Raw genomic sequence first — 13,217 nt, 5'->3', positions numbered from 1 at the left:
TCAACCTTCATTGACAGTGCTTAAAGCTGTGCTGTAATAGCGGTGGCTGCATCAACTTCCAGAATACCTGCTACCTTACCAGACATCATCCTCTGAGTTGGGTTTTGATGCTCATTTGCATCCATAGTCTCGATAAGATTATAAGCCTCAGTATAGCTTTTAGCCCATAAGGCGCCTCCAGCTGCATCGAGCATGGGCCGAGATTGGGCCCCCAAACCATTATAGAAAGCAGTGATCACCATCCAATCAGGCATTCCATGATGTGGACAATTTCTCAACATTTCCTTGTAGCGTTCCCAAGCTTCTCACATAGATCTTGTAGGTTGCTGCGCAAACTGAGTAAGAGCACTCCTCATAGCAGCAGTCTTTGCCATCGGATAAAACTTCACCAGAAACTTTTACGCAAGATCTTGCCACGTAGTGATGGACCCAACTGGTTCAGAATGTAACCAGTCCTTAGCTTTGTCCCTCAGTGAGAATGGGAAAAGCCTCAGCTTGATAGCCTCATCAGTCACGCCATTATACTTAAAAGTGCTGCAGATCTCGACAAAATTCCTTATGTGCATGTTGGGGTCTTCAGTCGCAGCTCCTCCAAAAGAAACAGAATTCTGCACCATCTGAATAGTGCCCGGCTTGATTTCAAAGGTGTTAGCTTGAATAGCCGGATGAAGAATGCTTGACTGAATGTCATCAATTTTTGGCCGAGAAAAATCCATAAGAGCTGGATCAGCCTGAATAATACGATCAACCATGTTTACTGGTTCTTTCCGCTCAGTTCCTGAATCCGAATCTTCAAAATCTAACTTCTCCAGAATATCAAGAACTTCGTCTGTCTCCTCAGCTATGTCTAAAGTCCTCTTGCGAGTACGAGAACGAGTTTGCATAAACGCTCGCTAAAGTACCTGAAACACAACCGGAAACAATAAGTAACTACTACGTCCTAATCACTGAGTCCTAATGACCAATGATGGTAAGTACATAAACTAAACAAATACGCCGAGTCCCCGGAAGCGGCGCCAAAAACTTGTTAGGGCGAAAACACGCGCTAATATTCACGCAAGTATACGCGTTCGCAAGTAATATAGAATACTTTCTAGTTCGTTCCCACAGAGACTCAGACTAATTTATTGTCTAATTAAACTCACTCACCAATGTACGATTACTTCTCAATGTTAAGACACTAACACTTAGAATTGTTGACTAAACATTAACTACAATTAACTACTTAATTAATCACTTAATTAATACTTCAATTTAACAATATTAAAACACTCATGAGATCACAACTTCATTACTACTTCCTTCAATAGCTATTGTTATTACCTTTAGCATGTGACAGTGATGATATTAATCGAATAACACGAAACTGATAAAAGCCAACTTTCATTGTACTAATACCATTCTACCAAACATCCACAATTAAGATAGAAGTTGAATAGTCATCAATTATGTTGAGTTCGTATATGTCTACAGAAATTGACAACACAACGATTTAAGCACAAGTTATTCCTTTTGATTACACAGGGCAAATAAAACTGTTAGAGTTACCCACTAATCATGCATATCATACATGAACCTATGCTAGCATGGCAAGTTATAAACCTCAAGATCCACCATCGCTTCACAAGAGATTAACACCCTATCTTATATGTTCGCGATGCACATAAGACGAATACGCACAACCAATACTAGATATCATACAATCATCACACACTAAAGTATTAAACAATTAACTAAAGAATTCTATAGTAAATCCGTTGCAGCCCCACGATCACGATTAGCCCATAATAGCACTTATCGTCATCATGGGTTCATATGAAATCATGATAAACAAACACAAGAAAATAATAACTAAACTAATTATATTAAATCAGAGTACGTCACAAGAGTAAATAGGTTCAAAGTAAGAAAACTAGCATCCAACGTTACAACGAAACAAGAATCACAAGAAAATATGCTTCCTCTTCGTTGCTGTGTACTAAAACGGTCTTCTTCCTTATCTCCTTCGCTCCTTGCGTAATACCACGATCCTCTCTCGTGAAAACGTCTCTAAATCTACTTATATAATAGTCCCATAAAACTCAGATTACATAGAAGTGGAAGCCAAACAGAAGTAGAAGTCCTAAAATAAATTGTTATTTTTCCCGACCCTGTGCGGCCGCTCAGCATAGCTGAGCGGGCGCTCAGCTTTCTGCGCGGCCGCTCAGCATTGCTGAGCGGGCGCTCAGGACCCTTCTGGAAAATTCCTGAGTTTGCTCCGTTTCTTCACCGTAATCTGCCCATTTCTTTCCTCTCATAATGGTGAACACATGCCAAGGCTTATTCTTGATGATTACTCCTCCGAAATGCAACTAATACCCTGAAATGCATAAACACTAGAAAAACGCATCAAATACACAAAATACTTGATTTCAAGGCACCAATTTAAGCCATTTTAAGATGTTCTAAGTGGTATAAAATGCCACTTATCACCCTTCGAAAGGAAGATCTTAAATTTGAAAACGAGTTTTGGGATCCGCTCTAACCTTCCAAAAATAGTTTTGATACAGTTTGAAAATAATCTCTGGAAAATATTTAAAGTAAGAATGATTTGATAGTATCAATTATTTTCCGAATACTTGGAAATTATCAAAACATTATTCTTTAAGAAATAAAGAATATTATTTAATAAAATAATAAGTCCTCGAATGAATATTCAAAAATAATATTCATTTAATAAAATAAGCGGAGTCATAAGCCCTCGAATGAATATTCAAAATAATATTAATTAAATAAAATAAGCGGAGTCATAAGTTCTCGAATGAATATTCAAAAATAATATTCATTTATAAAATAAAACTATCGAATAAACCTTATTCAATTAATAGTTTTGAAAACTATATCTATATATATATAAATATATATATATATATATATTATACTCGGGAACATCGACTCCCTGTTTAGAAAATGTTCACTTTTGGGTCCCCTATACTAAGGGTCCCCTATAAACACCATATAAGTTGGAATTAAACCAAAGTCGCTTAAGAATCTAGACTTTAACCAATTAGACTCTAACGTTCACTTTTGCGCTTAACGATTCACTTAAGTCGCTCGAGTACCCTCGACTCCACCATTTTTAATAAATTAACCATTAAGAATTTTAAGGCAATTATTTCGCGAGTACTCTACCAACTGCCTAATCCACTTTACATAATTGTTTCATACTCCAATTAGTCATTTAAGGGCCTTAACCAAGGTTTCAAAGTAAGGCGAGGGGTAATGGTTCGTTCGTGAAATGCCGTTACTTAAAACGGTCGTTTCTCCTAAACCGTACATCGGATTCAAGCGAATCACATATCAAAACGAAGCTCGTAACATGAACTATCTAAACATGGAAATGGTCAGAATCTAACAGTGAGTTCACGGGTCGTGAAGTTAAGAACAAAAACAGTCTAAGGTAAATCGGGCATTACGACAGCTATGTTTACGCGATTACCAAATTTTAAACTACTCCAATAAATCCACAAATCAACCCACAATCAATATTACAACCAAACTCCATCCATACTTCACTACATCAGTCCCAAAATCTCAAGATTTTCCAATTTATACTACCCCCAAACATGAACTAAAAGCTATACTTAAGTTCATTAACCAATAATCCAAGATTTACAACTCAAACTCATTACAAATCCAACCAAACCCTAAATATACAAGAATCATACTTTCCATGGACTATACCAATCATAACAAGCTCTAATATTCAATAATAAGGCTATGGTAAGAGATTATACCTTCCTTGGTGAGTAGAAGTAACTAAGGAGCTTGAAATAACATTTGAAAATCCTTACCAAAGCTATATCTAAACAAAAACACAAGATCAAAAGTTTCAAGTTCTTGAAAACACTATTCACTCTCTTCTTCAATGATTTATTGAAAGAGATTGTGAAGGAAATGGAAGCTTAGATTCATAAGAGAGCTATATCTAAGTATAAGGAACCTTGGATAATTACCTCACAATTTAACAAGGCTTGGATCTTGGTTTTGGATTTTCTCCTCTTTTAAAATATGAAGAGCCGAGAGCTTGATGTTCTTGAAAGGGAAAGTCAACTCCAAGTTTGTGTTATGATATTTGTTTTGTTCCTTTTTATGGCTTGGCTAATTTTTAAGATTTACCATGGTAACTTTTGCATGGCCAAGAATCACCCAACAACACACTTCTTTTTGTCATGCTTATGTCATCTTTCTTATGTCATCCAATTGCCACATGTCTTCTCCTTGTGGTGTGATGACATCATCATCCACTAACCTCTTTGATTAACCCCTAATTACTTGGCTAATGACTGCTTATCTGTTATACGGTTCACTTAACTTTCGTTCTCGTTTATTGTTTGAGGGATCATACCCGGGATCTTATTACTTGGGTTCCCCTAAACCTTTCTCAATATTTTATATTCCTTTTATGATCCTCTCTTATAATCCTTGAATTTAAATCCTTTTAATCATGTTACCTTATACTCAATTCTTTCCGTATCTGGTGGGTTTTCGGGAAAAATCAAAGTGTTCGAATTTGGATTCTAACGATCTTTACATACACTTATATACCATATAGAGTACTAATAAGATCGCAGAATATCAATAAAAGAACCCCTACATAGTGTGGCATGAAAAGGTTTCTTATTCAACATAATCAGCAAAATCACTATTCATAAGGGTTACAAAAAGTCCAAAATTTTTGGGGTTATTACATGTTAGATACTGAGAAGGGAAGTCCTAAAATAAAAGACATTCCAGTTGTATGTGAATTTCCAGACGTCTTTCCAGACGAGCTTCCAGAGTTACCGTCAGATCGGGAAATTGAATTTACGATTGATTTAGCACCAGGTACCGCACCAGTTTCGAAAGCTCCATATCGAATGGCTCCAGTCGATATGAAGGAATTGTCAATGCAACTGCAAGATCTTCTAGACCGAGGCATTATAAGACCCAGTGTATCTCCGTGGGGAGCACCGGTATTGTTCGAGAAGAAGAAAGATGGCATCATGCGACTATGCATTGACTATCGGGAATTGAATAAGCTCACTATCAAGAATAAGGATCCTTTACCGAGAATCGACAATTTGTTCGATAAGTTAAAAGGAGCCGCATGGTTTTTGAAGATAGATTTGCGATCGGGCCATCATCAATTGAAGATTAAAGCTGAAGATATTCCCAAGACTGCATTTCGTACGAGATATGAACATTACGAGTTTCTGGTAATGGCATTCGGTTTGACCAACATGCCAGCAACATTCATGGATCTGATGAACAAGGTATTCAAGAAATACTTGGATAAATTCGTGATCGTATTTATTGATGACATCTTGATTTACTCAAAGACGGAAGAAGAGCATGCTGAGCACTTAAGGATTGCTTTGGAAATTCTGAGGAAAGAGCAACTGTACGCGAAATTCTCAAAATGTGAATTCTGGTTGAAAGAAGTACAATTTCTAGGGCACATCATCAGTAGTGAAGGCATTCAAGTTGATCCAGCGAAGATTGAAGCTGTGTTGAGTTATGAAAGGCCAAAGACACCGACGGATGTTCGAAGTTTCTTGGGATTAGCAGGATATTATAGAAGGTTTGTCAAAGATTTTGCGAAGATAGCAACGTCATTGACCAAGTTAACTCGAAAAAGTGAAAAGTTCGTATGGGATGACAAATGTGAAGAAAGCTTCCAAGAGCTGAAGAATCGATTAGTAACCGCACTGGTACTCATATTACCAGACAAGCATGGAAATTTTGTTATTTACAAGATGCTTCATATCGCGGATTAGGATGTGTGTTGATGTAGCACGATAAAGTCATTGCATATGCTTCAAGACAGCTAAAACCTCATGAACAGGAGTATCCTATGCATGGCCTGGAATTAGCAGCGATCGTATTTGTATTGAAACTTTGGAGACACTATCTCTATGGTGAGAAATGTGAAATCTACACAGATCATAAAAGTCTGAAGTATATCTTTACGCAAAAGGAAATGAACATGAGACAACGTCGATGGCTGGAATTGATTAAAGATTACGATGTTACGATCAGTTATCATCCAGGGAAAGCAAATGTTATGGCAGATGTGCTAAGCTGGAAAGAAAGATTGAATTTGTTAACTTCATGCGAAGAATTAACTAAGGAATTTGACAAATTGGAAATCAAAATTCGTGTTCCCAATGAATCTACTGAAGCTATCTACGCTATTATTTTTCAACCGGAGTTGCTAGAGAAGATTCGCCGCTGTCAAGAAGAAGTGATGAGTCAAGATAACGACTTAACAGTAAAAGAAATCATAACCCAGAAGGATAATGAAGATATCCTACGCTTTGCATCAAGAATCTGGATCCTTAACTTGAGAGAACTAAAAGAAGAAATATTGCGAGATGCACACAGTTCGAAATACTCCATTCATCCAGGAAGTACAAAAATGTACCACGATCTGAAGGAAAACTTTTGGTGGCCGAACATGAAGAAGGAGATAGCATAATGGGTAAGTAAATATTTTACATGCCAGTGAGTTAAAACGGAACATCAACGTCCGAGTGGACTACTACAACCATTAGATATTCCAGAATGGAAATGGGAACATCTAGCGATGGATTTTTTGGGAGGACTTCCAAGGACTAAAGCCAATCATGATGTGATATGGGTAATCATTGACAGACTAACAAACTCGGCATATTTTCTACCGATTAATGAAAGATTTTCGCTCGACAAGCTAGTGCATTTGTATCTCAAGGAAATTATGATGCGACATGGAGTTCCAATATCTATCGTATTTGATCGAGATCCCCGTTTCAATTCAAGATTTTGGAGACAATTTCAAGAATGTCTTGGAACTAAATTAAACATGAGTACCGCTTATCATCCGCAAACCGATGAGAAAAGTGAAAGAACTATCCAAATAATTGAAGAAATGCTACGAGTTTGTGCGATTGATTTCGAAGGCAGTTGGGTTGAGCATATACCTTTGGTTGAATTTTCTTACAACAACAGCTATCACGCAAGCATTGGAATGCCACCATATGAAGCGTTATATGGAAGAAAATGCGGATCACCAATATATTGGGATGAAGTTGGAGAACGCAAGATTTTGGGTCCAGAATTAATCCAACAGACTAAAGAAAAGATAGAACTTATTCGACAACGATTGGATGCAGCACAAAATAGGCAACACAAATATGCAGATCAAGCAAGGAAGGATATGGACTACCAGGAAGGAGAATGCGTATTACTCAAAATATCGCCATGGAAAGGATTGACCAGATTTGGCAACAAGGGTAATTGAAGCCACGATACGTCGGACCATTTGAAATTTTGAAGAAAGTGGGAAAAGTTACATACGAATTAGCTTTACCGTCTCATATGCAACATATTCACAATGTGTTTCACGCGTCAATGCTTAAGCGATATAATCCTGATTCTAGGCATGTAATAGAATATGAACCAGTAGATATCCAACCTGATTTGTCTTTTGTAGAACAACCGATAAGAATTTTAGATCGGCGAGAGAAAGTGTTGAGAAATAAGTCTGTATCTTTAGTGCGAGTATTGTGGAGAAACCCTATGGTTGAAGAATCAACCTGGGAACTTGAGAGTGAAATGTTAGAAAAATATCCTCATTTGTTTTCATAGTAAGATTCTGAGGATAAAATCCTATTAAGGAGGGAAGGATGTAACGTTTGGGAAATTTACGTCTGTATTATATCATATTTATAATAAATTATGTGTGTTAATGTGTCATTTATGTGAAATTATCTGTCAAACCCTAATTGCTATGTATTATGTGCATTCTGTGTCGTTCCGGTATTTTTAAGATATTTTATTTTGCATTCATAGCTTTCATTTCAAAAGTTTTACGACCCGAACCATGAATTAAAAGCAGGTATTTCAAATAAAATAATCGTCCTTATTTTTCATCAAACGACTTTTACCATTGCATTATTCTGAACATCCAGGCATTTTATAAATTTTCTCATTTTGCGAAAAATGACTTTTCCAGGCCCCATTGGGTGTTAAAAACCCCACAAAAATCACATTTTTATTTTTATAAAATTACAGGACTTTTATTTATACCATTTCTTTGTATTTTGCATTATTCACAATTTTTGGGAAATTTTGGCATATATATTTAATATATAAAATATTTATAAATTAAATTTTAATACTCAAAAATTATAAAATTAGGGGCTTATTAATTTTAAAAAGTGTAGAAGTAGGGCCTTAATTTTTATTAGGAGTATTAATTTTTGCTACTATAAATAGCCTAATAATTATTTAATTATAATTAATTAATTATAAAAATTCTGCAAATTTTCTGGTAATTCTCTGAAGAACAATTCGGGTCGGAATTCGGGTCAGGAATCAATCAGTGATTTTGAACATTTCTGAACACCAAATCGTATCATGTAAGTACTCAAATCGATGGTTTTGAGTTGTTCTTTCAGTTTATTCAATCAATTTCAGGTTCTGATGTTTAGATTTTCAATTTGTAATTCTAGGGTTTATGCTAGAATTGGTACTTTTCGATTTTAGGGTTATCTGTTGAAATTGATGCTGGATATGGCTTTGTTTGATGATTTATGTTGGATTTCTAATAGTTAATTTTACGAACGATAGCTATATATCGTAGTTCGATTGATAGGGTTTTAATTTGATTTCGGGTCTTTTAATTTGAGACTATTTTGATTCAATTGAATGATATAGAGTTGTAGATCGTGAAATTTGTGATCGACTGAGACCGGTTTCGTTGATTTTGGTTTACGTTTGAGGTTCGCCGGAAAATCGCCAGCCTTAAGCGATGATTTTGATTTTCCGGTCACTGGAATTATTGTTTGACGTTTTGGTGGGTTGGGTTAGCATCATAACGATGTGAGGAGTATTTTGTAATTGGTTTGGTCGAGTTCTGGGTTCTGGTCACCGGAAACCGCCGTGACTGTCGCCGGCGTTCTTCGAGTTTCATCGGAGAAGATGATACAAATATCGTCTGTACTTTTAGCCATGGGGGTTGAGTTTCTGCAGGTATAAGGATAAAAAACCTATGAAAGCAGGATCGAATAACCCCCAGGGCTGCCTGAATTAAGGTCATCGGAAACTGGGCCACGTCGCCGGAGTTTAGACCGGCCGGCGACCCGTTTCTGTTCTTGCCAACCCGAATCAGAACCCGATTTTGATTCATTTTTCCCCAAAATCATTTTTGTAAAACTGTTTTTGGAAAATTATTTTATTTTATTTTATTTTAATTTTTATTTTAAAATCAGTTTTATTTATTTTATAAATTGAATAATTAATTACTTAATTAATTGATTTATATTATAAATAATTCTGAAATATTTTCTAAAAATTAGATTTTTTTATTCTCTCAATTATTTATTAATTATTTATAATTTATTTATAATTTATTAATTATTTAAAAATGATTAAGTAGTTTTTTAATTAATCAAATAATTTTCAATAAACCATAATATATTCATTTTAATTCCAAAAATTATAGAAAAATCATTTTTAATTCTGATTTTTCTTAAATAATTATTTAAAAATTATTTTAGGGTTTAAAAATTAATAATAGTTATTTATATTGAATAATAAATTCATTTATCCGTGTTTAATTAATATTAATTAAACCGTTAGTCCGATTTAAACAAAACGAAAGCCCTTTGACTCCGAAAAATGAATTCTTTTCATTAAAAATAATATTAAAGCCTAATTTCTTTTAGAAATTAGTTGACTTTGTTATTTGTTTGATTATCAGTCGAATTGCGTGCCGATACGAGTCCAAAAAATTCCGAAAAATAGGAAACGAGTCAGATAATTATAAGTTGAGCAATCAGCGAGTCGATTTTGATTCTAAAAATTATTTTAACTATAAAAATGATTATGTGCTTATGTGTATTATGTGGTTAATCGAGTCTTGCTTGTTAATATATAATATACGAGTCAGTCATAAGCGCATGGGTAGACAATAGGAACGATGTGAAGTCGGTTCAAGACACAATTGAAGTCCGAAATGACTAAACCAGTCTCTTTCTCTAACAGAAGCTAAGCCAGTATGGTAGGTTGAGTCGGTGATAGACGAAGGAGACATATTTGCAGTGAGTCGCGCAGAAGGCAAGTTTTTCCACTATTCTATTTTCAGAATAGTGATATTTCTTCAGATTCTTATCATGCTTGCACTCTTTTGATTCTCTTGTTCATATTACATTTCGATTCTTAATTTCTTCTTTTCATTTGAATTCCTTGTTCATATTCCTATTGTTACTCACAAATATTGATGTATTCTAGTGAATAGAATATATCAAAGCATACTGATTATTCCGGTTGCTATTCCATGGACTGGATAATATTACTTTGGGGATTAAGTTTACTTAATCCTAAGGACCGGGACATAACCAGATCCTTGAGATGGGCCGTAGTGCCTAAGTGCCCGACGGGATCTATATAGTGGGATATATATCTGCGCTATATCCTGGCTGATCAGCAGGGTATAGATGCGAACTTGTGTCCAGTTTAGTCGTTCGTACTCGCCAGTAATGGTCTTCTTTCTACTCTTGCGGGGTTATATCTTTACAGATATACCCAGGTTATCGATTCACTTAGATTGCTTTAACACTGTTTATATTTTGCGGACTTGTTGAGCAATTTTTGGCTCACCCCTTTTTGTTGTTATCCACCTTATTGTTTTTAGGTAAGAAGGAATATGAAACCCATCAGGACTCGAGTGGTAAAGAAATGGGTCAAGCCTCGAGATTCTCTCATACCCAAGGTGTTGATCCCAATCCAGGAAGAAAGCTTTGAGTTGCTCGAACAGGTGGAGTGTAGATAGTTAGTGTGTGTGTGTGTTTGAATAAAAGATGAACTTAGTTTAAAACTGATTAGACAATGGTTTGAAATAAAGAGAGTTTGTAAGATTTTGAATTTGGTTTGTAATAAAGTAGTAGTGGTTCTTGTTTTCATACTTCAACCTAAAAAGATCCTGGTTAGTATTAAAGGGGTTTAGATTCATTTCTTTATTATTTATTAATCAGATTATACAGGTTTGGAGTTAGCTAGTAACCCCCAGACTTATACTCCGGGTCTGGAGGGCGTTACAGCCAGGATGGCAGAATGTCAGCGTGCGTGCCCGCGCTAGTCAAGCGCGCTGCCGCGCCAGGTCAAGAAAGTAAAATCCTGTTTCTTTTGGAATTTTGATATGTTGGAATTTTACTCTGCATGGACTGCTATATATACATAACTTATGCTTGTTTTTCATAAGAGACGTACCGGAGCTTAAGGGGAAGGCATAACTTTGGATGTTAGTTTTCTTTTTCGTGAACCTATACTCTTGTTTCGTACTTGGTTTTATTCAGTATAAAGTCTACGTTTATTCTACCATGTTTTCATCAAAACCCACGTTGATGATGAGTCCGATTATGGACTAATCGTTATCGTGGGGTTCTAACGGATTTATTTATAGATTTCTTTAGTTAATTCATTTCGATGCCTTAGTGTGTGGTGATTGTATGATAACCTAGCATTGGTTGTACTTATTCGTCTTGTGAGCGTCGCGAACTTATAAGATAGTGTGTTAATCTTTAATGAAGTGAAAGTGAATTTAAGGGTTTAGAACTTGCCATGCTAGCATAGGTTCATGTATGTGATATGCATGATTCGTAGGTAATTTTAACCATCTTACTTGCCCTATATATTCACGATAGATAATTTGTGCATTGAACTGTTATGTTGTCAAATTCTATAGACATATAGGGTCTCAATATAATTGGTGTCTATCCAGCTTTTATCTCTTTTGTGGATGATTGGTAGTATGGTATTCGTACAACAAAAGTTGGTGTTTATCAGTTTCATGTTATCTGATTAGTGTCATCACCATTACATGCTAAGGTTAAGAACAAAAAGGCTATTGAATGAAGTATTTAATGAAGTTAGAATCTCATATTTATGTTATATATTATTCAAATCTCTTTAATTTCTTAGTTTATGTTCTTTAGTATAATCTCTTAGTTAATCTTAGTTGAACAATCTCAATTTTTTATTCATCTTAGCATTGAATAATAATCATACTAGTGTTGCATAAATACATTGATTGAAATTAACCTAAACCTATCCTTGTGGGAATGAACTAGAATTTATTCTATATTACGCATGAATATTAGCGCGTGTTTTAGCCCTAACGAGTTTTTGGCACCGCTGCCGGGGATATCGGTGTTAATTTTTAGTTTATGTTTTTATCATCATTGGTCATTAAAGTTCAGTGACTCAGACATTGTTACTTACTTAATTCCTTGTCGTGTTTCAGGTACTCTAGCGAGCGTGTATGCATACGCGTTCTCGGTCTCGTAAGAAAACACTGGATCAAGCTGCGGAAGAAGTTGTAGTCGAGGAGAAAGTTGAAGAAGAAATCTTAGTTGAGAAAGAAGAAGAAGTTTTTATTGCAATGGGAGAACCAAATGCAAATCCAAAGGCTTTGATGGACTACTCTCAACTGAAGATCAATGATATTCAGTCTAGCATTGTTCGACCAGCCATCTCGGCCAATACCTTTGAGATCAAGTCGAGCACAATTCAGATGATACAAAACTCAGTTCAGTTTGGGGGTTCTCTGACAGAAGACCCCAACATGCACATCGGAGACTTTATCGAGATCTGCGACACTTTCAAGTTCAATGGAGTTTCTGAAGATGCTATTAAGTTGAGGCTTTAACCATTCTCTCTGCGGGATAAAGCTAAGTGTTGGTTACATTCTCTACCACTAGGGTCTATCACCAAATGGGAGGATCTTGCTCAAAATTTCTTAATTAAATTCTTTTCTATGGTGAAGACAGCTGCAATCAGAAATGCACTTACTCAATTTGCTCAACAATATGGAGAATCTTTATGTCAGGCTTAGGATCGATATAAGAAAATGCTTAGGAAGTGTCCTCATCATGGGATGCCTGACTGGATGATCATTAACTATTTCTATAATGGTTTGGGTGCTACTTCAAGACCCATGCTTGATGCAGCATCATGATGAGCCTTGTGGGCTAAAAGGTACGATGAAACTTATGAACTAATTGAACTGATGGCTATTAATGAATACCAGAATCCTACTCAGAGACTATCTCAGGGTAAGGTAGCAGGAATTCCGGAGTTGGATGTAGCTATTGTTATAGCTGCTCAGCTTAAGGATTTGACGATGAAGGTGGATTCTCTGTCTAATTATGGAGTTA

At 35.7% G+C, this 13,217-nt stretch overlaps 2 non-coding genes across 2 annotated transcripts; one reads left to right on the top strand and one right to left on the bottom strand.

Annotated features, from left to right (window-relative positions):
• The first annotated feature begins 252 nt into the window (after positions 1 to 252).
• LOC141716078 (small nucleolar RNA R71) lies at positions 253 to 359 on the top strand. Its single transcript, XR_012572808.1, has one exon. It is a non-coding gene; the product is annotated as a small nucleolar RNA R71 (small nucleolar RNA).
• A 12,473-nt stretch (positions 360 to 12,832) lies between these two features.
• Positions 12,833 to 12,939, bottom strand: LOC141715729 (small nucleolar RNA R71). Its single transcript, XR_012572481.1, has one exon. It is a non-coding gene; the product is annotated as a small nucleolar RNA R71 (small nucleolar RNA).
• Positions 12,940 to 13,217: the final 278 nt, after the last annotated feature.

This window comes from Apium graveolens, chromosome 3, assembly GCF_009905375.1.
Source record: "Apium graveolens cultivar Ventura chromosome 3, ASM990537v1, whole genome shotgun sequence".
NCBI classification, from domain to species: Eukaryota; Viridiplantae; Streptophyta; class Magnoliopsida; order Apiales; family Apiaceae; genus Apium; species Apium graveolens.
Note: the sequence above shows the minus strand (reverse complement) of the source record. Positions and strands in the feature narration are given on the sequence as shown.